This window comes from Bos indicus, chromosome X (genome assembly GCF_029378745.1).
Source record: "Bos indicus isolate NIAB-ARS_2022 breed Sahiwal x Tharparkar chromosome X, NIAB-ARS_B.indTharparkar_mat_pri_1.0, whole genome shotgun sequence".
In the NCBI taxonomy this organism is placed as follows: Eukaryota; Metazoa; Chordata; class Mammalia; order Artiodactyla; family Bovidae; genus Bos; species Bos indicus.
Genome location: NC_091789.1, coordinates 31,795,170 through 31,817,163, shown reverse-complemented (window position 1 = coordinate 31,817,163; position 21,994 = coordinate 31,795,170).

The following is a 21,994-nucleotide window of genomic DNA, read 5'->3' as shown; positions in this document are numbered from 1 at the left end:
GGGAAAAATAAAGGAGGTGGGGAGAGGGACAGGGAGGAAGAGGGGGACAGAGAAGTTTTTCCAGGCCCCACATTAACATTTTACCATACTAGTTTTCTAAAGGTCAAGTTATGGAACCATGGCCATAGGAGCTGCCTAATATGCTGACTCCTAGAATTAGTTTAGCCATACAAAAGATTTTAAATCCTGTTATTCTTTCTCCTGAACGCATTTTAAAGGTATCAGGCACATCTCCTTTTGGAAAGTTGAATCAAAAAGTGATGACTAAAACACTCTTTGATAGCTCCCATTAAAAGCATGAATATTATCTGATGATATATATTTTTATCAAATGGCCAAGAGACCAGATAATAGTGCAAATTTATACAACTGCTGGCATCACAAGGTAGATGATCACAAGCCAAGACTTGTGGAATCTACGTTGACAATGTCTCTTGAATCTAGATCTCCTTTCTCCTTCTTAAACCAGTACCTCTAGTCATGTCCTTATTCACTGCACAGCACTGAAGCAATGACTTCCAACTAGGTAAGGACCGCCTACTTCCAGCCCCATTGATTATACTGGGGACAGTAATCATCCAAACGCACAGCTTTCAAGTGGTTATGCTTCTGCTCAGAAATCTCCTGATTCTCCATTTCCCACTGACTTTTGTACAAGTTCCTCACTGTGACTGTTAAGCCCTCCCCGATTAGGCTTCGACAGGCTTTCCCACCCTTATCTTTAGCACCACCTTACACTAGCCTCATATGTCAGCCATATACATTCCTAGCTCTTCCCCAAGTGTGTCCAGTGCTTTCTTACCTTCATGAACTTATTCAGTATTCCCTCTGTCAAGAATACCAGACCTATCAATCTCTGCCTGCTAAAATCTGATCCGTCCTTCAAGGTCTTTCTCAAATATCTTCACCTCCCTGAAGCATTTTCCCTAATTGTAACAGAGAAGTTGTTCTGAACTTCTATAATGGCACTCCTTACTGAGACATTTCTCTCACTCCTTCCCCACCCAACCCAGTGGTGCACTTGTACATATTTAACACTAGACTCTGGGGGGAAAAAAGCCCTTATTTACAGTGTTTGCCAATTTCCATGATGGAAATATTTCCACTGTGGTCAATCTCAAGTTATCAATCTGATGTCACTCACTGAACACAGAGTTATGAAGAAAAAAATGTTTGGTAGTAAACAATTATATAGTATCTCCACCATGCAGATACAATAGAGGTTAATACTCTCAAGAGTATAGACAATAATAAAATAGAGGAAAACAATGAGAAATGAATGAATTATCTGTTTTCTTTAAAACATATTTATTATAGGCTTACATAATCTAATTTTCAATAATAGATGTGTTTAACAACCTGTTCTCAAAATTCCTAAAAATTTAATGATGAGGTCTTTTGAGCTGGCTCAAACTAGATTCAGCGCATCTCTGCTACCATTCCCCATAGAACTATACAGGCTCCTTGCAGGAAGATGCCATATCTTTAGTCATATCTGTGTACCCAGCTCAGTACCTTGGACAAGGCAGGTTCTGAATAAAATGTTAGAATACTGAAAGCCTTGTATATGAAACCTAGCCCCAGTATGGACAGCTGAATCCATATCTTTGAGGGAAGATCTAAAACAAGCTATCCATAAAGACCAAGAATGGAGGGAAGGGCTTGCATTGCTGGGTAGAGGCTCACAGTAAATTCAGCACCAGAACAGAGTGCAATTCGGTCTTGGAGGCCTGGTTTTATCACTGCAGGAATTCTTTGGGTTATTTTTATTTCATTTGTTGGAATGTCCCCAAGTCTAAATCAAGAACGGGGAATGCAATGGATGAGATAAAACTGTATAAGGAAACTTCCATGTGCTGTTTCAGAGGTACCAATTCCAGCAGTAGGGGTAGCTCAAAGGGACAGAGGATGGTGTTGCAGAGCTCTATTGCTACAGAAATTGTTTGGACTCCAACATTCCCACCTCTCCCTACATCAGTAAAATGAGGCTGCAAAATAAAGATACATTGCCTTTCTTTGTTTTGGCCACACAGCATGCAGTATCTTAGTTCACCCATTGTTAGAACCCCTGCCCCCTGCAGTGGGATCAAGGAATCTTAATCATTGGACAGACTGCCAGGGGAGTTCAAACATTACCTTTCTTTGGAAGACTTATACACAGAACGAAGAAGAACCAATTGATAAAGTTAAAGTTACATTTATATAGAACAACCATTTCCTACTTATATGTATTTTTCTCATCCTGTAGGAGGCCAGGTTAAACATATTGAGAGTCTAGGTATTTGCATCTTTACCCAAGTTCGGTTGGGATTCAAATATCACAGTTCAGCTTTGTTGTTTTGTATTTTAACAGTGCTCAATTGCTACTTTCCCCTATAGGATAGTAAGAGGATAACTAGCAAAATGTAAATTCACTGATGGGCTTCCCAGGTGGCTCAGTGGTAAAGAATCTGCCTGCCAATACAGGAGATGGAGGAGATGTGGGTTCTATCCCTAGGTTGGGAAGATCCCCTGGAAAGGAAATGGCAACCCATTCCAGTATTCTTGCCAGAGAATCCCATGGAGAGAGGAGCCCAGTTGGCTACAGTCCATAGAGTTGCAAAGAATCAGACGTGACTGAACAGACTGAGCACACACATATACACACACAAATGCATTGACCTCCTTATATAAAACACATCAGGGATGATTAAAAGCCACTAGGAATGTCTAAGTCGAGAGAGTACAGGGTCTATTAGAGTAGGAGCTGAGAGTTCTGATTTATAAAACCTCTCCCAGATAATCCAGATGCCCAGTAAGGTCATCATAGCCCAAGGGCATATGGCTTTAGTAGGAAACAGGTATCTGAACTCACTGCTCTGGGGCATGGACAAGGACACTAACTAGAAGTCAGGGAAGGACTACCAGGCCCCAGGTGATGCTGGGGCCTCTGATGTCACTATGGCCCCTTCTCCACAGAACTGTGCTTTTCCTCTGGCCATCCTCACTGGCCCAAGTGAGTATGGGGGCCAAGAATTTGGATGATTGAGCTAATCCTGAATTTTACAGGGTAGATGTCACAAAAAAAAGAAGAGACACATGTGCCAAAAGGCAAAAAGGATCATTGGAAAGCCGGACCATTCATGGCAGTGAAGCCAAGATGGGGGGTAACTGGACCAGATGTCAAATAGTGATCAAACAAACAGCAAAAGGTTCATATATCTGAGTTGTCCCAGACAGAGAGTTGCAAGTGTTCCAATAATGGAACAAATTGCAATTTTTAAAATTAAATCTAGTCTAATTTTTAAAATTAAAATAAAAAATTTAGTTCCTCAGGTGCATTAGCCAACCACATTGAAAATCATATCAAGTATTTCCAATGAAAACTTAGCATCAAATTAAGACATGCCATAAGTACAACATACACTCTGAATTTTAAGCATTTTGCATAAAGTAAACAAAGTAAAATCTCTCATTAATACTTTTGTAAATGGATTCCACATGGAAATGATAATACTCTGGGTGTGTGTGTGTGCTTACTCACTAAGGTGTGTTCAACTCTTTGCAACCCCATGGACTATATAGCCCATCAGCTTCCCCTGTCCATGGGATTCTCCAGGCAAGAATACTGGAGTATATTGGCATCTTCCTCCTCCCTAGGGGATCTTCCCAACCCAGGGATCAAACCTGTTTCTCCTGTGCCTCCAGCATTGGAGGCAGATTCTTTATCTGCTGAGCCGTCGGGGCCTCATACTTGGCTAAATGTTATTAACATTTTATTTTTTTAAGCAGGAATAGAGAGGTAAGGGTGTGAGAAAGAGGACAGATGAGTGGAGTGGCCAGAGAATGAAATGCTGCTGTTTCCATTTTCAAGGGGATATTGATGATGAATTTGAGAAGCACCTAGAATATAGATGCTCATAGGTGCCTCAGTGGTACAGTAGGTAGCACATCAGTCTCATAGAGTGTACATGCTCATGAGGCTGTAAGGGGCCAGAGAGACATGCCTCGTGGGTGGACTATTGGCATGAAGACTGAAGCCACCCAGGACATGGTTGGGCTTAGAGTAGAGAATAAGCCCCTGAGGAGGAACTGTGAGGGCAGGACCACAGCACCACAGGTGACTGCCGGGAGGTGGTTCAGCACCAGAGTGATGGTGTCTGCCACAAAGGAGGATAAGAAGTTGTGTGAGAGGACTACAGTGGTTCCCAAACATCTATCTGCAGGCTAATCCCTAGAATTTAGGAATACTGATTTATTGGTAAAAAGGGATCCTGCATATATGATTAAATTATGGATTTCGAGATGAGATTATCCTGGAATATCTTAGGCAAGCCCTAAATGACATCACAAGAGTCCTGCTAAGACAGAGGCAGAGGGAGACAACCAGAAACACAGAAGAAGAGAAGTCAACGTGCTTGCAGAAGTGGAGATTGGAGTGATCGGGCCATAAACCAAGGACTGGTGGCAACCACCTGGAAGAGACAAGGAATGATTCTCCCCTAGAGCCTCCACAGGGAGTACAGACCTGCCGACATCTTGATCTCAGCCCTCTGAAACTATTTAACACTTCTAGCCTTCAAAACTGTGAGAAAATACATTTCTTTTGTTCTAAGCCCCAAAATTGATGGCACTTGGTTGCAGCACCACAGGAAACATGTGTCAACGGGGAACTGGGGAAAGGACTCCTAACCCCATGAACAATGGGCAGCTCCTATTGGAGGCAGGTTTGAAGTGAGGAGACCATTCCATGAAGAGGTTGTTTCTGTAAGGAAAGCAGCTAAGCCCAGGTCAAAGCCTGCAATGGGGCCCAGCGAAAACCACTGGCAGGAAGGTCAGGTTGCCAAGGGAGTAAAAGTGAAGAGAAGGAAACACAGAGGGAATGTGGTGACAAGAAGGCAGAGAGGAGCTGGCTGGGGAGGCCTTGCAAGGTGGGCACTGGTGGAGCTGGAAAGGCCACAGGGGTAACAGCTCACTCTATTTGATAATCTGGCACTCAGCTGCCCCTCCCTCTCACTGGGGAAGTCTGTCCCGGGCATCTCTCCCAGCTTCTAGTGCTTGCCAGCAATCCGTGACACTCCTTGGTTTATAGATGTGTAACTCCAATCTCTGCCTCCATCTCCATGTGACTCCATTTTCTGTGTGTCTGCATCATCTCCCTTCCTTATAAGAACATGAGTCCCTGGAGGCAGGGCCCACAGAAAATCCAGGAGTATTTCATCTCAATATCCTTAACTAATTACATTTGCCAAAACACCATTTCTAACTAAGGTTACATTCTGAGGTTCAGGCTGGACACAACTTTTTGAGGGACACTATTCAACGAACTACAAATACCACTTGTAAAGCACTTTATGCCGAGTATGTTTCTAAGTATTTTATTTGTATTAAATCATTTTATCCTATGAGGTAGATACTATTATGATTATCTCTGTTTTATAGATAAGGAAACTGAGGTACAGGGAGGCTAAGTAACTTGCCTGGGGTCACACACAGCAAATACTAGCACTGAATTCAAACCCAGTCTGGCTCCAAAAGCCATGTTCTAAACCACTGCAAGAACCTTCTCTAACATCAAAACTAACTTGGAATCTAAAAAATGACACAAATGAACTTATTTACAAAACAGACTCACAGACTTAGAAAACAATCTGATGGTTACCAAAGGGGGAAGGTTGGAGGGGGGACATAAACTAGAAGTTTGAGATTAGCATACACACACTACTATGTATAAAATGGATAACCAACAAGGATCTACTATATAGCACAGGGAATCGTACTCAATATTCTGTAAGAACCCACACAGAAAAAAAATCTGAAAAAGAATAGATACATGTATATATAAAACTAAGTCACTTTGTTGAACCCCTGAAACTAACACAACATTATAAATCAACTATACTGCAATATCGGAGAAGGCAGTGGCACCCCACTCCAGTACTCTTGCTTGGAAAATCCCATGGATGGAGGAGCCTGTTAGGCTGCAATCCATGGGGTCGCTAAGAGTCGGACACGACTGAGCGACTTCACTTTCACTTTTCACTTTCATGCATTGGAGAAGGAAATGGCAGCCCACTCCAGTGTTCTTGCCTGGAGAATCCCAGGGATGGGGGAGCCTGGTGGGCTGCCGTTTATGGGGTCGCACAGAGTCAGACACGACTGAAGTGACTTAGCATAGCATAGCATAGCATACTGCAATATAAAAGTTTTTTTTAAAAAAGAAAACTTGATTTCTATTTTTCATGCCTCAACACTTCTTAGCTTGAAACCTGACTCAGCCACTGGAACTTACACTTGTGATTAGGCAGAATCTAATCCTTAAACTATTAGTTTATTGCTGGAGTACAGCAATGAATCATGGAGCACAGAAACATGAATCATTAATTTGCTAATTTTTCTTCCTTGTTGCAGATGCCAACTATGTGGTCCTGGATAAGTCAATCATTCTCCATGGATCAGTTTGCCAATTCATATCTACTGAGCACCTACTATGTGCCAGGGCTTCCCTGGTGGCTCAGATGATAAAGAATCTGCCTGTGGTGCAGGAGACCCTGGATTCAATCCCTGGGTCAGGAAGATCCCCTGGAGAAGTGAGTGGCTACTCACTCCACTATTCTTGCCTGGAGAATTCCATGGACAGAGGAGCCTGGTGGGCTACAGTCCATGGAGTCACAAAGAGTTAGACACAACTGAGCGACTAACAATTTCATGTGCTAGACAATGGGCTAGGTACTGAAGACTCAGTGAAGCACAAGGCAGGCAAAAGCCCCTGACATGCTAGACAATAAATGCTAGTGAGAGAAACAAAGTAACCAAGGAATCACCCAGGTCCTTTAATAATTATGCAAAGAACTGTGAATGAACACGCAGTACGGACATTCTGGAGGCAAATGGCAGGAAGGCCTAGCTCCATCTGAGGAGTTGGGGAAGAGGTCTTTGGACAGGATCATTCAAACCGAGACTTGAAGGATCTCCACAAGATGGGAAAAGCCTTTCAAGGCAGAAGAAACCAAAGGTCTGAAACTGAGAATTGAAAAAGAACAGAGTAGGTTCAAGAGTGGAGAATTCTGAGAAAAAGTGAATATATGTATATGCGTAACTTCCCTGATAGTTGGTAAAGAAACTCCCTGTAATGCAGGAGACCCCAGTTCCATTCCTGGGTCAGGAAGATCCACAGGAGAAGGGATAGGCTACCCTATCCAGTATTCTTGGGCTTCCCTGGTGGCTCAGCTGGTAAAGAATCTGCCTGCAATGTGGGAGAGACCTGAGTTTGATCCCTGGATTGGGAAGATCCCCTGGAGAAGGGAGATTTCCAGACTTGAAGGATCTCTGCAAGTTGGGAAAAGTCTTCCAGGCAGAGGAAACCAAGGTCTGAAACTGAGAATTGAAAAAGAACAGAGTAGGTTCAAGAGGGGAGAATTCTGAAAAAGAGTGGATTTATGTGTCAGTCAGTCAGTTCAGTCACTCAGTCGAGTCCAACTCTTTGCAGCCCCATGGACTGCAGCACGCCAGGCTTCCCTGACTATCACCAACTCCCAGAGCTTGCTCAAACTCATGTCCATTGAGTTGGTGATGCCATCCAACCATCTCATCCTCTATCGTCCCCTTCTCCTCCCGTCTTCAATCTTTCCCAGCATCAGAGTCTTATCCAATGAGTCAGTTCTTCACAACAAGTGGTCAAAGTATTGGAGTTTCAGCTTCAGAATCAGTCCTTCCAATGAATATTCAGGACTGATTTCCTTTAGGATTGACTGGTTGGATCTCCTTGCAGTTCAAGGGACTCTCAAGAGTTTTCTCCAACACTACAGTTCAAAAGCATCAGTTCTTCAGCGTTCAGATTTCTTTATAGTCCACCTCTCACATCCGTACATGACCACTGGAAAAACCATAACTTTGACTAGATGGACCTTTGTCGGCAAAGTAATGTCTCTGCTTTTTAGTATGCTGTGTAAATTGGTCATAGCTTTTCTTTCAAGGAAGCCCAGATATACATATATGTATAACTGATTCACTTTGCTGTACAGCAAAAACTAACACAGCAGTGTAAACAAACTATACTCTGATAAAAATTTAAAAAAAGAAACAGAGTGGAGAGCTCTGAGCAGCTGAAGAAGGAGCAGAGGTGAAACAAGATTGAGGACAATGAGGCTGCTCAGGATCACAAAGGTGGTACTCCCCACCAAAAGAGTCCTCTGAGTCTCAGTTGCCTCATCTACAAAACCAGAGCTGATCGTGGTGATCACCAACAGTTGTGAGGAAGGGTCATTGAGCTAGCACAGGTGAAAAGACCTAGCATAGTGCCAGGAACAAAGAAGGGACTCAAGAAATATTACCAGAATCTCAATCCACGGAGAATGTCTCTTGAACCATCACCTAATAAAATCTGATAACCTTAAATCCTCAACCCTCTTCTTCTTGAGGGCTTGGTGAAGCTCACATTCAACACCCTATGTACTAAAATTGCTAAACAGATGATATAAATTGCTTTTTCATGTTACCAAAGTCTTCTTAATGAAACAAAGAAACCTGAACATAGTCACATTTCAACAGCACGTGGCCTTGTGTCATTCACAAGCATAATGTTTTCAAAGACCTCACTACACATGACATCAGTTATATTAAAAATCATTGATTCCTCTAAACAATTATTCTGTAATCATGATAATTATTATATTAGGGGCAGACAATCTAAAGACAGACAATCTCAAGACAGAAAAAGTGAGCCTGCTCCACAATACATTTTGGGGGGCAGGGAGGTAGCATACCAAATTTAAATTACACCATAGGCACTTTTTAGCATAACATGTACTGTATATTTTTGCATTTCAATAAATCCATTTTCCCCTTACACATAACACTTGGTAATTCAGAGAAATGTATCTTAGCAGCTCCCAACTGCTGCTTCCTTAAACTGGTTCATGGGTTTCTCTCTCTCTCTCTCTCTCTTTTTAGTTAAGTGAAAACTAAGAGCTCTCTGGGAGCAAGAATAAACCTGACTGTCTTTGAGAAAAAGGAATTCCTTTTGTTTCCCTCCCCCTCTCTCAAAATCATATCACATGCAATGGAACTATCAGCTGAATTTATCTGTAATAAAGTGACCATGGGAGGAAATCAAGAGAATAATTTCTGTGAAAACTGCCATGTGTGGTTGTCATTATACCATATCAATAAGAAATCTTTCTACACATCCTATTTTTTCCCCAGAGCAAGGAGAAAGGCTCATTACAAATACAACCTCTGCTGCCAAACAGATGGGTGTTCAAATCCTGGCTTTACAAGCTATAAGCTCCATGGCAAGGTGATGCTGTGTGACTGCCCAGGCTCAGTCACAAAGGTCATGCATCTTTTATCTGTGCAAGTGAGCATTCATGTACAGAGCTATGAGCTTCCCTGTAAGAGTCTGCTGCACTGTGAGGAAGCCCAGGCCACAAGGGGAGGCAAGGTGAAGGTGCTCTGGGGGCGGTTCTTGTTGGAGCCATCCCCGTCCAGCCACTGGAGACAGAAGCAATGGCATCAGAAGTACTCCAGACCAATCTATACACTAGCTGAATGCCATTAAAGAACATTAGTTGATGCCACGAGGAGGAAAAGCATCACCTTAATTCTTGGCCCACAGGATCTGGCAGCTTAATAAAATGGTTGTTAATTTTAAGCCACTAAGTTTTGGGGTCATTTATTCTGCAGTAAGAGTAACAGGGGCTACAGCTTCCCAGGTGGCACTAGTGGTAAAGAACCCACCTGCCAATGCAGAAGATGCAAGAGACACAGGTCTTCCTGGGTTGGGAAGATCCCCTGAAGGAGGGCATGGCAACCCACTCCAGTATTCTTGCCAGAAGAATTCCATGGACAAGAGGAGACTGGCGGGCTACAGTCCATAGAGTCGCACAGAGTCATACACAATTGAGTGATTTAGCATGCAGCACAATAGTAATAGAAGAAGCAATCCACGTAATCATCATCTCACAGGGCCCACAAGCCTTTAGAACCCTCGGCTACAAGTCAACAGGATAGGGGTCTGGAACTGTGGCAACAATGGGCCCGAATATAGGATTTAACCTGTGCTGGGCAGTGTTCTTACTGATTTCTATCTATGAATTCCTCTAATTCGCACAACAGGCCTGTGACGTAGGCAGTATAATTATTCTCACTTCACCAGTGAGGGAAGTGAGGCACAGAGAGGTTAAGTGACTCACCCAACTTCCCACAGCAAGTAAGTGATAAAGCAGCATTGAATACAAATGCTGTGATGCCAGAGTCTCTGCCTTTATGCATCCCATCATACAATATCACTTGTGTCAACAACGTACATCAAGTATGTACGAGAAACCTTACTGAGGTGCCAGGACTTCCTGAAAACACTGATTGGCTGGTAGGAAAGCCTTTATGATGGCTACTGAGCTGGCCTCCTGGTCTGCTCACCAAGTCCATCCAGAGTGGTGTTCCTGATGGCTCAGTCGTGGGCTCCTCTGCCTCTGGATCAGTCTTCAAGCTCAGAGGGTGCTTACTGGATTTCCTGCAATTCATAAAGACCATTTTCCTTTAGAGCACAGAGACCATTGCCACTCAGTGACAGCTCAACATTGATAATGTTACTTCCAACTGAGCTTTACTGGTACCATCTTAAGTGCTGTGGGAGAGGCAGACAATAATCGTAGCTAACACCTACTGAGCACTGTGCACCAGGCAAGTCTTATGCTCAGCATTTCACATGTAATATCTCCTGTAATCCTCACAGAAACAGTGGTCCATGATGCAGCAATATTGTTTTCAGTGCAGTTCTACAGAACAGGCAACCGAAGCTCATGGAGATAAACTGACTTGTCCAACATCACATGGTAATTAAGTGAGACGGTCAGCATTTAAAATCACATCAGTGTAACTCTAAAGCCAGTATGCTCAACTAGAGCCATGAAACTCAATGCACTGCCTTTCCAATGAAAAAGAGATTTGCAACCTAGTGGATTATAGCCAGTGTGAGTTCCCACACCACCATTCCTGGGTTCCATGCCTTTTGCTCTCGACTATCCACTTCTCTCATCTGTAAAATAAGGATAATGAAGATATTCTCTTCCAGTCCTCAGTCTATACCCAAGAGAAATAAAAACATTTATTTACACAAAAACTCGGAGAAGAAAATGGCAACCTACTCCATTATGCTTGCCTGGAAAATCTCATGGACGGAGGAGCCTGGCAGGCTACAGTCCATGGGGTCGCAAAGAGTTGGACATGACTGAGCAACTTCACCTTCACACAAAAACTTGGATGGGAATGTGTATGGCAGCATTATTGACAATAGCCAAACACTGGAAACAACCCAAATGTGCTAGTGGAATATTATTCAGCCATACAAAGGAATGAAGTATGGTACATGCTACTACATGGATGAACCTCAAACACATTATCTTCCATGGTAGAAGCCATGCACAAATAGTCACATATTACATGACTCAAGTTATATGAAATGTTCAAAGTAAGGAAATGTATGGAGAAAGAAAATAGACTCATGTTTTCTAGGGGTGAGGGGAGGGGTACTAAGGAGTGACTACTATTGAATATGGGGTTCCTTTGGGGGGTGATAAACAGTTCTCAAATTGCTTGTGTTGACTGTTACACATATCTGTAAACACACTAAAAAATAGTGAATGGTATACTTTAATAGATGAATCAGATTGTATGTGAATTATGCCTCTATGAATCTGTGTAAAAAAAAAAAAATACTGCCTCACTGCCTTAGGTTGTTTTTTGGCATAAATAAATAAAGTACCAAGAAGCATGCCTGGCACAAGATCAGCTCTGAGCACACGTTAGCTGTTTTTACACTTTAAAAGGTTAGAAAGAATGTACTAGAACAGACTCGGGATATTGGTTCTTGTTTGGGCACCACAAGAAATCACATTCAATTTTCACTCCCGATTTTATTGTGTTTTCCTGAAAGTCGTTAAGTCCCCTTCATCCTGTCACCTGAAACACACAGCTAGAAGTGCCAAGTCGCCCAGGAGAAATGAGAGAAAAACAGAAGCAAAATAAAACCAATATTTTGGTGGGAAATACCAACTGCAGTGGGAAAAGACCTCATCCTGTTTGTGTTTAAGGAATCGATTAATCCTCAGGGAGATGCTCTGCCTATGTCTTGCCTGGGTGGCCCCTCCTCCACGCCTTGCCCTCCCTCTCTCTCTCCTTCAAAACCTTGAGCTACTTCCTCAGCCAAATAAATCCTGTTGAAATCTGCAAAGCAGAAGTTCACATACAAGATAGGAGCAGACATGTTGCAGCAACTTACGACAGCAACTTTCCTAGTGCGTGGTCCTAGGTAAATCCCAAAAGAATGCCCCGAAAGCAGGTGTTGATTGGCTGAGGGACAGCTGTAGCTGTGGGATAAAAAAAGGACAGCTTTGGAATCTACACAAATGGCCCTGATGAACCTATTTGCAGGGCAGGAACACAGCTGCAGGCGTAGAGAACAGACATGTGGACACAGCAGGGAAAGAAGGTAGGATGAATTGAGAGAATAGAATCGATGTATATGTACTCCCATGTGTAAAATAGATAGCCTATGGGAAGCTGCTGTATAGCACAGGAAGCCCTGTCTAGGGCTCAGTGACCATCTTGGGGTTGGGGGGGTGGTGGGGGGGGATGGAGGACAGAGGAAGGGAGGCTCAAGAGGGACAGGATGGGGCTTGCCTGGTGGCTTAGTTGTAAAGAATCCTCCTGCCGAGACACGGGTTGGATACCTGGTCCAGGAAGACCCACATGCTGTACAGCAACTAAGCCCATGTGCTGCAACTCCTGAACCTGTGCTCTAGAGCCTGGGAGATGCAACTACTGAGCCCACACAACACAACTACTGAGGCCTGTGTGCTCTAGAACCTGTGCTCCACAAGAGAAGTCACTGCAAGAAGAAGCCCATGCACTGCAACTAAGAGTAGCCCCAACTTGCATAACTAGAGAAAAGTTCGCACAGCAATGAAGACCCAGCACAGCCAAAAATAAATAAATAAAAATTTTAAAAAGGGGGAGGGAATATATGTATACATATAGCTGATTTATGTTGCTGCACAGCAGAAACTAACACAACATTGTAAAGCAATTATATATCCAATTTAAAAAAATAAAAGAAATGACAGCTTTGTGCTACCTCTCTCTGCACACCACTTAGTTTCTACCACAATCCTAGCAGCAAAGGCTAACAGGAAATGTAGAAGTATTTCAAGAAGCTGAGGAATGAAATTGCATTTCTAACCTTCCCAAATTTCTTCTTTTTAAATCGGAGTATAGCCGATTTACAATGTCATGTTAGTTTCTTCTTCACAGTAAAGTGAATCAGTTACACACACACAAACACATATATGTATATGCATATACATATATATGCATATACATATATATATGTACACACACACACACATATATATACATATATATTAGGGCTTCCCTGATAGCTTAGTTGGTAGAGAGACCCTGGTTCGATGCCTGAGTCGGGAAGATCCCCTGGAGAAGGAAAAGACTATCCACTCTAGTATTCTGGCCTGGAGAATTCCGTGGACTGTATAGTGCATGGGGTCCCAAAGTGTAGGACATGACTGAGCAACTTTCACTTTTATATATATATATATATATATATATATATATATATATATATATATATATATATATCTCCACTCTACCCAGTCTTTTTAAGATTCTTTTCCCGCATAGGTCATTACCTATGTGGTATACAGTATTGAAGGCAATGGCAACCCACTCCGTTTATGGGGTCACAAAGAGTCAGACACGACTGAAGCGACTTAGCAGCAGCAGTAGCAGCATACAGTATTGAGTAGAGCTCCCTGTGCTATATGGGTAGGTCCTTATTAGTTATCTATTTTATACACAGTAGTGTGTATAGTGAAGTCGCTCAGTCATGTCCGACTCTCTGCGACCCCGTGGACTGTAGCCTACCATGTTCCTCCATCCATGGGATTTCCCAGGCAAGAATACAGGAGTGGGTTGCCGTTTCCTTCTCCAGAGGATCTTCTTGACCCAGGGATCAAACCTGGGTCTCCCACATTGTAGGCAGACGCTTTACAGTGTGAGCCACTGGAGAAGCCCATATGTCAGTCCTTATCTCCCAGTTTATCCCTCCCCACCCTTTTCCCCCTTGTAACCATAAGATTGTTTTCTATATCTGTAACTCTATTCTGTTCTGTACAATTCTTTTTTGATTCCACATATAAGCAATGTCATAGGATATTTGTTCTCCAAACCTCTTTAACTTTATGGAAATAAGACTGTGTTCCTTGCAGCTGTTTGCAAGTTGGGTTTCCTTGTCCTTGATCTTGTATCCTAGTAGAAGTTTTCTTCAACACCAGCACATTACAGAGGACAGGGCTCAGATAATCTATTCTCCTTGGATTTTGTAGGTAGAGAAGCTAATTTAAAGAAGGATTCTGTCCCAAAATTCCACTGGTCAGTCGTTACCTTACATGGTAAGCTCACCAGTCCAGCTCAAAAATGGTTAACTGACCCACAAGGAAAGTTATGACCAACCTAGACAGCATATTAAAAAGCAGAGACATTATTTTGCCAACAAAGGTCTTTCATCTAGTCAAGGCTATGGTTTTTCCAGTGGATGTGAGAGTTGGACTGTTAAGAAAGCTGAGCGCCGAAGAATTGATGCTTTTGAACTGTGGTGTTGGAGAAGACTCTTGAGAGTCCCTTGGACTGCCAGGAGATCCAACCAGTCCATCCTAAAGGAGATCAGTCCTGGGTATTCATTGGAAGGACTGATGTTGAAGCTTAAACTCCAATACTTTGGCCACCTGGTGCAAAGAGCTGACTCACTGGAAAAGACCCTGATGCTGGGAAAGATTTAGGGCAGGCGGAGAAGGGTACAACAGAGAATGAGATGGTTGAGTGGCATCATCGACTTGATGGACATGAGTTTGGGTGGACTCCAGGAGTTGGTGATGGACAGGGAGGTCTGGTGTGCTGCAGTTCATGGGGTCGCAAAGAGTCGGACACAACTAAGTGAATGGACTGAACTGAACTGACCTACAGGTAGCCTAAATAATGATATTTCCAATAGCAGGGTCACAATTCCTCACCTAAAATGCTTTCTGCCTAATGTTTCAGAAATAAGAACTATCTGGATTTCAGCAATGGAGCTCAATATATATACTTTATATGATGTAATGCCCAATTGGGATTGGGAGCAGCATCCAGTAATCAATACAGTAAATAACCTTCCTGAGGTGAAGAAGGTGATTTCTCAGATGAAATAGGATAAACAGTTTCTAAATAAACTTACAGTCAGTGCAGGTCAACTTTTGCCATGAAACAAGTTTGCTGGAAACTTGCCAAAAGATCCAGCTTCCTATCCACATTGGATTTCAGAATTATAGATGAGAGATTGTGACGCTATACCTTCATGTACACATTACCAACTATTCATTCCTGGGCAATTTCCTCACCTAATTGGGCCTCATTTGCCTCATCTGTGAAATGCAATAATAAAGGAGCCAATATGCAGAAAGCTTTGAGCAGTGCCTGATATAAAAAGAGCTCAAGAAACATTATTGCACCTAAGTGTCTATTGACAATCATTTATCTAATGGTTAAAGAAGTTGTGATATATATATACATTGTATATATATAGTGTGTATAGATATATATATGTATGTATATATGTATGTATATATATACTATAAATAAATATATTTATTATAAATATATTTATATATAATATATACACCTATATTTTTATATATATTTATATATATTATATATATATTATATGTGAATAATATATAAATAATATTTATATTTATATATAATGTATTATAAATATATTATACTATATATAAATATATACTATATATATTTATCTAATGGTTAAAGAAGTTGTGATATATACATACATGTATATATATAGTATATATATACATGTATATATATGTGTATATATGTATGTATATATGTGTATATATATGTATGTATATATATATACACATATATATGTATATATATATATATACTATGCTGCTGCTAAGTCGCTTCAGTCATGTCCAACTCTGTGAGACCCCATAGACGGCAGCCCACCAGGCTCCCCCATCCCTGGGATTCTCCAGGCAAGAACACTGGAGTGGGTTGCCATTTCCTTCTCCAATACATGAAAGTGAAAAGTGAAAGTGAAGTCGCTCAGTCATGTCAGACTCCTAGCGACCCCATGGGCTGCAGCCCACCAGGCTCCTCCATCCATGGGATTTGCCAGGCAAGAGTACTGGAGTGGGCTGCCATTGCCTTCTCCATATATATACTATATATATATATATATATATACACACACACACATACACAGTGGAATATTATTCAGTCACTAAAAATGGTATTTCCAATTTTGATATTTTTTTTAATTATTTTATTTATTTTAATTGGAGGCTAATTCCTTTGCAATATTTTAGTGGTTTTGCCATACATTGACATGAATCAGCCATGGGTGTACATGTGTTCCCCATTCTGAACCTCCCTCTCACCTCCCTCCTCATCCTATCCCTCAGAGTCATCCCAGCGCACCAGCCCTGGGCATCCTGTCTCATGCTTTGAATTGGAACTGGCAATCCATTTCACATATGATAATATACATGTTTCAATGCTATTCTCTCAAATCATCCCACATTCACCTTCAACCACAGAGTCCAAAAGACTGTTCTTTACATCTGTGTCTCTTTTGCTGTCTCGCATATAGGGTCTCCTCCTTCCATGGGATTTGCCAGGCAAGAGTACTGGAGTGGGCTGCCATTGCCTTCTCCGTATATATACTATATATATATGTATACACACACACACACACACACACACACACACACACACACACACACACAGGAATATTATTCAGCCATGAAAAATGGTATTTCCAATTCTGATACTTGCTTTTTTAATTAAATAATTTATTTTAATTAGAAGCTACTTACTTTACAATATTGTAGTGGTTTTGTCATACATTGACATGAATCAGCCATGGGTGTACATGTGTTCCCCGTTCTGGACCTCCCTCTCACTTCCCTCCTCATCCCATCCCTCAGGGTCATCCCAGTGCACCAGCCCTGAGCATCCTGTCTCATGCTTTGAATTGGAACTGGCGATCCATTTCATATATGATAATATACATGTTTCAATGCCATTCTCTCAAATCATCCCACCCTCACCTTCAACCACAGAGTCCAAAAGACTGTTCTTTACACCTGTGTCTCTTTTGCTGTCTCACATATAGGGTTATTGTTACCATCTTTGTAAATTCCATATATATGCGTTAGTATACTATACTGGTGTTTTTCTTTCTCAATTATTTCACTTTGCATGTTAGGCTCCAGTTTCATCCACCTCATTAGAACTGATTTGAATGCATTCTTTTTAATGGCTGAGTAATATTCCATTGTGTATATGTACCATGGCTTTCTTATCCATTCATCTGCCAATGGATATCTAGGTTGCTTCCACGTCCTGGCTATTACAAACAGTGCTGCAATGAACATTGGGGTACACGTGTCTCTTTCAATTCTGGTTTCCTCAGTGTGTATGCCCAGCAGTGGGATTGCTGGGTCATATGGCAGTTCTATTTCCAATTTTTTAAGGAATCCCTGCACTGTTCTCCATAGTGGCTGTACTAGTTTGCATTCCCATCAACAGTGTAAGAGGATTGCCTTTTCTCTGCACCTTCTCCAGCATTTATTGCTTATAGACTTTTGGATAGCAGCCATTCTGACTGGCATGAAATGGTACCTCATTGTGGTTTTGATTTGCATTTCTCAGATAATGAGTGATGCTGAGCATCTTTTCATGTGTTTGTTAGCCACCTGTATGTCTTCTTTGGAGAAATTTAATTCTTTAGTACATTTTGGTTCTTTAGCGATTTTTTTGATTGGATTGTTTATTTTTCTGGAATTGAGCTGCGGAAGTTACTTGTATATTTTTGAGATTAATTCTTTGTCAGTTGCTTCATTTGCTATTATTTTCTCCCATTCTGAAGGCTGTCTTTTCACCTTGCTTATAGACTCCTTCGTTGTGCAAAGGTTTTAACTTTAATTTAGGTCCAATTCATTTATTTTTGCTTTTATGTTCATTACTCTGGGAGGTGGGTCATAGAGGATCCTGCTGTGAATTATGTCAGAGTGTCTTGCCTATGTTTTCCTCTAGGAGTTTTATAGTTTCTGGTCTTACATTTAGATCTTTAATCCATATTGAGTTTATTTGTGTGTATGGTGTTAGAAAGTATTCTAGTTTCATTCTTTTACAAGTGGTTGACCAGTTTTCCCAGCACCACTTGTTAAAGAGATTACCTTTTCTCCATTGTTTATTCTTGCCTCCTTTGTCAAATATAAGATGTCCATAGGTGAGTGGATTTATCTCTGGGTTTTCTATTTTGTTCCATTGATCTATATTTCTGTATTTGTGCCAGTACCATACTGTCTTGATGACTGTCACTTTGTAGCATAGTCTGAAGTCAGGCAGGACGATTCCTTCACTTCCATTCTTCTTTCTCAAGATTGCTTTGGCTATTTGAAGTTTTTTGTGTTTCCATACAAATTGTGAAATTATTTGTTCTAGTTCTCTGAAATATACCTTTGGTAGCTTGATAGGGATTGCATTGACTCTATGGATTGCTTTGGGTAGTATACTCATTTTCACTATATTGATTTTTCCGATCCATGAACATGGTATATTTCTCCATCTATTTGTGTCCTCTTTAATTTCTTTCATTAGTGTTTTATAGGTTTCTATATATATAGGTATTTTGTTTCTTTCAGTAGATTTATTCCTAAGTATTTTATTCTTTTTGTTGCAATGGTGAATAGAATTGTTTCCTTAATTTCTCTATTTTTTCATTGTTAGTGTATGGGAATGCAAGGGATTTCTGTGTGTTAATTTTATATCCTTCAACTTTACTGTATTCATTGATTAGCTCTAGTCATTTTCTGGTGGAGTTTTTAGGGTTTTCTATGTAGAGGATCATGCAATCTGCAAACAGTGAGAGTTTTACTTCTTTTCCAATCTGGATTTCTTTTATTTCTTTTTCTGCTCTGACTGCTGTGGCTAAAACTTTGACAACCATGTTGAATAGTAGTGGTGAGAGTGGGCACCCTTGTCTCTGACTTTAGGGGAAATGCTTTCAAATTTTTACCATTGAGGATAATGTTTGCTGTGGGTTTGTCATATATGGCTTTTATTATGTTGAGGTATGTTCCTTCTAGGCCTGCTTTCTGGAGGGTCTTTTTTTTTCATAAATGGATGTTGAATTTTGTCAAAGGCTTTCTCTGCATCTATTGAGATAACCATATGGTTTTTATCTTTCAATTTGTTAATGTGGTGCATTACATTGATTGATTTGTGGATATTGAAGAATCTTTACATCCTTGGGATAAAGCCCGCTTGGTCATGCTGTATGATCTTTTTAATATGTTGTTGGATTCTGTTTGCTAGAATTTTGTTAAGGATTTTTGCATCTATGTTCATCAATGATATTGGCCTGTAGTTTTCTTTTTGGGGGCATCTTTCTCTGGTTTTGGTATTAGGGTGATGGTGGCCTCATAGAATGAGTTTGGAAGTTTACCTTCCTCTGCAATTTTCTGAAAGAGTTTGAGTAGCATAAGTGTTAGCTCTTCTCTAAATTTTTGGTAGAATTCAGCTGTGAAGCCATCTGGTCCTGGGCTTTTGTTTGCTGCAAGATTTCTGTTTACAGTTTCAATTTCTGTGCTTGTAATGGATCTGTTAAGTTTTCTATTTCTTCCTGGTTCAGTTTTGGAAAGATATACTTTTCTAAGAATTTGTCCATTTCTTCCAAGTTGTCCATTTTATTGGCATACAGTTGCTGGTAGTAGTCTCTTATGATCCTTTGTATTTCTGTGTTGTCTGTTGTGATTTCTCCATTTTCATTTCTAATTTTGTTGATTTGATTCTTCTCCCTTTTTTTCTTGATAAGTCTGGCTAATGGTTTGTTAATTTTATTTATCTTCTCAAAGAGCCAGCTTTTAGCTTTGTTGAGTTTTGCTATGGTCTCCTTTGTTTCTTTTTCATTAATTTTTCCCCTATTTTTTATTATTTCTTTCCTTCTACTACCCCTGGGGTTCTTCATTTCTTCCTTTTCTAGTTGCTTTAGGTGTAGAGTTAGGTTATTGATTGATTTTTCTCTTGTTTCTTGAGGTAAGCTTGTATTGCTATGAACCTTCCCCTTAGCACTGCTTTTACTGAATCCCATAGGTTTTGGGTTGTTGTGTTTTCATTTTCCTTCTTTTATATGCATATTTTAATTTATTTTTTGGTTTCTTCTGTGATTTGTTGGTTATTCAGAAGCGTGTTGTTTAGCCTCCACATCTTTGTATTTTTAACAGTTTTTTCCCTGTAGTTGACATCTAATCTTACCTCACTGTGATCAGAAAAGATGCTTGAGATGATTTCAATTTTTTTTTAATTTACCAAGGCTAGATTTATGGCCCAGGATGTGACCTATCCTGGAGAAGGTTCCGTGTGCATTTGAGAGAAAAGTGAAATTCATTGCTTTGGGGTGAAATGTCCTACAGATATCAACTAGGTCTAACTGGTCCACTGTATCATTTAAAGCTTGTGTTTCCTTGCTAATTTTATTTATTTGATCTATCCATAAGTGTGAGTGGGGTATTAAAGTCTCCCACTATTGTGTTACCGTTAATTTCCCCTTTCATACTTGCTAGCATTTGCCTTACATATTTTGGTTCTCCTATGTTGGGTGCATATATATTTATAATTGTTATATCTTCTTCTTGGATTGATCCTTTGATCATTATGTAGTGTCCTTCTTTGGGTCTTTTCACAGCTTTTATTTTAAAGTCTATTTATTCTGATATGAGTATTGCTACTCCTGCTTTCTTTTGGTCTCTATTTGTGTGGAATATCTTTTACCAGCCCTTCACTTTCAGTCTGTATGTGTCCCTTGTTTTGAGGTGGGTCTCTTGTAGACAACAAATATAGGGGTCTTGTTTTTGTCTCCATTCAGCCAGTCTTTGTCCTTTTGTTGGGGCATTCAACCCATTTACATTTATGGTAATTATTGATAAGTATAGTCCTGTTGCCATTTACTTTGTTGTTTTGGGTTTGAGTTGATACCCCCTTTCTGTGTTTCCTATCTAGTGAAGATCCTTTAGCATTTGTTGAAGAGCTGGTTTAGTCGTGCTGAATTCTCTCAGCTTTTGCTTGTCTGAGAAGCTTTTGATTTCTCCTTCATATATGAATGAGATCCTTGCTGGGTACAGTAATCTGGGTTGTAGGTTTTTCTTCTTCACCACTTTAGGTATGTCTTACCATTCCCTTCTGACCTGAAGAGTTTCTATTGAAAGATCAGCTGTTATCCTTATGGGAATCCCCTTGCAGGTTATTTGTTGTTTTCCCCTTGCTGCTTTTAATATTTGTTCCTTGTGTTTGATCTTTGTTAATTTGATTAATATGTGTCTTGGAGTGTTTTGCCTTGGGTTTATCCTGTTTGGAACTCTCTGGGTTTCTTAGACTTGGGTGACTATTTCCTTCCCCATTTTAGGGACATTTTCAACTATTATTTCCTCAAGTATTTTCTTATGGCCTTTCTTTTTGTCTTCTTTTTCTGGGACTCCTATGATTCGAATGTTTGGGCATTTGACATTGTCCCAGAGGTCTCTGACGTTGTACTCATTTCTTTTAATTCTTTTTTCTTTTTCCCTCTCTGCTTCATTTATTTCCACCATTCCATCTTCTACCTCACTTATCCTATCTTCACAGTTACATGGAGAAGAGAAGAGGGAGGAGGCAGATAGAGGTGACCAGGAAGAGAAGAGGGGGAATCAAAAGCAGAGAGAGCAATCTAGCCAGTAATCAGTTCCCTATGTGCTCTTCACCATCTGGAACACTCAGAGAGTTTCACAGAGTTACATAGAGAAGAGAAGGGGGTGAAGGAAGGAGATAGAGGTGACCAGGAAGAGAAGAGGGGGAGTCAAAAGGAGAGAGACAGATCTAGCCAGTAATCGGTTCCCTAAGT